The sequence below is a fragment of the Odontesthes bonariensis genome, chromosome 16 (genome assembly GCF_027942865.1).
Source record: "Odontesthes bonariensis isolate fOdoBon6 chromosome 16, fOdoBon6.hap1, whole genome shotgun sequence".
Classification (NCBI taxonomy): Eukaryota; Metazoa; Chordata; class Actinopteri; order Atheriniformes; family Atherinopsidae; genus Odontesthes; species Odontesthes bonariensis.
Genome location: NC_134521.1, coordinates 15,644,981 through 15,648,390, shown reverse-complemented (window position 1 = coordinate 15,648,390; position 3,410 = coordinate 15,644,981).

Below are 3,410 nucleotides of genomic sequence, written 5' to 3'. Positions count from 1 at the left end.
ATTTAAATTTTCATAAATTGAACATAAAATAACCATCTTCTGGGCCAGAACTAGAAAATAGGATTGTGATTAAAATAAATAAATAAATAAAAAGTAACCAGACATATACATGTCCACATTACAGCAGGTAGAACAGGTTTTAGTGTTAGTATCTAGCTCTCTGATTCACTGCTGCTGTCACTGAACTCCAATGTGGCAGTGTTTAATCTGTTGCATCTGGTTGTCAGTCCCTGGCAACGGCACCCTATGTAGCATGGAACTCCCTTCTTTGCACAGGAACAGTTCTTTTGGCAGCCTTTGACACATCCACATGAGATTGTCTTGTTCATTGACACAGGCCAGGCTGGCTTTGTAGAAGGGATGAGAACTGCTTTTCCATTATCCATAGACCATCCAAATTCTGTGCATAAGGGAATTTCTGTCTTGGAAATGTGTGCGCTCTTGTCAATGAGTGTCGCTAGAGCAGCCCTTTGCAGGTGCAGGAGAAATGCATCTTCTGTTGGGGGTAGTAGCTTTAAGAGTGTTGATCTGTTGTTCAGGAACTTGTATGCTCTCAGTTTGCCCAGATCTGAATCCTCAAAGTGATCTGCTGTGGCTGTATACACAGCTATGGTGAGGTCTCGTGCCTGGTTAAGGAGGTCATCTGTTATGGCATCGGTTGGGTTCCCACCAAATTCTTCAAGTGCAGGTATGTCCAGAATCATGCTGCTCTTAAACCATGACTTCTTTCCAGTGAAATATGGGTAACTAGTTGTATCTCTGCCACTCAGACTGTGGACAAAGGGCATTGCACAACACTGTGAAGGTCCCAGTGCCACAACCATTTCATGGATAGGCAGGTATGCATTCTGGGCTGTTCTCACCCATAGCTCTGCTAGATCACTAAGATGCATTGCACCATAGTACAGGCACATGGCAATGACGTCAGTGTCAGTGAGTCCATTTGGACTCAAATGGAAGCTTATGAATTAGGAAAGTTTTCTATATACATATTAGGCATAGATATTCACCATAAAGCGCTGAAAAATATTAACTTTCATGAGAATTTGTCAGACGAACAGTACTTTTATTGTCTTTTTTGGGATGTTGAGGGTGATATCTTAAAATAGAGTGGCAGCAAGCCCCAGAATCTTTGTTTCCTGCTTCCCCCTATGTGTCAGGAAACTCTCTGCCAAATTTTATAGGTGTGTGACTATTTATGCCATTGTAGTGCCTATATATATGCATTTACATAATTCCGCCAGGAATATGTCCCAAAAAGAGGGTCTTTGGCCCCCTGTAGCTTTCCAGCAGCTAGTTGACTGGGTTGTCCACCCAGGTTGTGATCCTTGAAGGTTCTAGATATCATTTCTGGTGTCAAACCTTTTACAACGCTCCGTGTCTGTTTTTTCGCTTTGCCCCCTGGGTAATATGCAAAATAAAGAGAAAATTTCTAAAGAAAAATACGTTATTATATACATAAATATAGGATAAAAAGCGCTTACAATTATTTGGGAGGCTTTTATTTTTATGTCCTCACCGGAACTGATATCTACTTGCGTATCTGCTAGCTTGACAACCTCTTTGCATCTCTCTAGACGTCCCTCTGGTGGTCGTAAGATGTAACTACATGCTGAAAGTCAGCATGAACATTGAAATCTGGGAAATCTTTATCAAATGAGGTTTTATGATGGAAGAGAGCAGTTATATTAATATTTTAACAACACTGTCATATTTAGTTAAGATTATGAATGCTGGAGTTTTACCACAGCTAACATTTCTTTCTCAGTGTAGATAGATAGATAGATAGATAGATAGATAGATAGATAGATAGATAGATAGATAGATAGATAGATAGATAGACTTTCTGTCAAAGAGGGAACCGAGCTCACTACAACAAAAGATGTAAAGGAGAACCAGTTTCAAACCTGCACAGAAACTGGTGAAAACCTTTAAGGATGAAACTTCTCGTAAAGATTGTTGTACTTTGTCAGTTTGACTGTTTTACTGAAAGCATTGTTGTCCCGTTGTGTCTGAAATGGAGTGAAATCTGTTCCAAAGTCATTTTGCAGGGCGTTTCTGCCCTCTAGTGGCCACAAATGGTATCTACTGTAAAGGTAAAGATCGAGATTTTACAAATGACTGACACTTCCGGTTGTACATTTAAAAATAAAATAAAATAAACAGACGTAATATAAAGCTATTTGATCTGATTGCAGCGGAGACTTGTTTTATTTACGAGTAATTGAATGTAAATAAATACTGCTTAGATGTTGTACATGAATGCTTTGGTCCATCTCAAGAGGAGCTGCTGAGGTTTCATATGAATCAGTTCCCGTTAGTTTTTGTACATTTGGTCTGCAGACCTGCCTGTGCTCATATTAACTCTACAAATGTTGTACTCGTATTAAACTCACTGTTGTTTCTGTTTTGTCCTCTGATGTTTGCAACAAATAAGTGTAATTAAAGTGAAGTTAAAGAGAAACTTTAGGATTCAACCTTTCAGTGTGTATGTAGTTGAACAGCTCAGGCTGTTGGGTGAAAGCTTTAAGCCTCCGAGAACGTGGAAACTATGATCACAGGACTTTTAAAGTTCAACCAAGACGCTCAGAAAGAGTAGCTCAGGATGATGGGATGCTGCCTGGAGTTGGAATCATCATGGGTTAATTTCCTCAAATGCTCTGTGGACTTCCAGGTTCTAATCATCATTTCTTTCAGGGATAGAGACCAACAATCAAATTAAGATTTGTGTGAAAGTGTTGGATGTCAGATAGCTCAGACTGATAAGAACAGTGAGGTGGTGTTTTGGGGAGTGCAAGGCACCATGTGCTCTTGGGTGAATGATTTCAATTTTGGAAGCTCTGAGATTGAAATAATTTTTACAGCCCGACACCTAAAGTGCTCACAGGACATGACAGCCGTAATGCTGTGAAAAAAATATGACCAAAAAAAATTCCTTTGGTCGCCCGATCGCCCTTATAGACAAACCGCCCCTGTATACAAGTGCAGTCCATTTACCATTTATTCCTAATTTGGGGTGTTGTAAAAAATCTAATTGGAGGTTGTTTTTTTTGGGGTTTTTTTTAATCTCATTTTATGAATAAGCTTATGTTTGTAACTTTTCTTTCAATAACACTATTTTTCCAGCGATGCACGAGGAAGAGGAGAAAATATGCTCGTTTTTTGTTATCTGTGAACACCGTTGGGCGTAACGTTGACGGAGCAATAGTACTAAAGAAATAAACACTAGTATAAATACTACTAAATAGTAGTAATATATTTACGCTGTATAATGATGTGGTTTAAAACTATCTGTTTATTAATTTCTTTGCAGTGTATGATTGTGAGACATTTCCGATAGTAATGGAAGAAACGCCGCTCTTTAATCACGTGACAACTCAGTGAGATCACGTGACTGAAAGAGCCAGGAA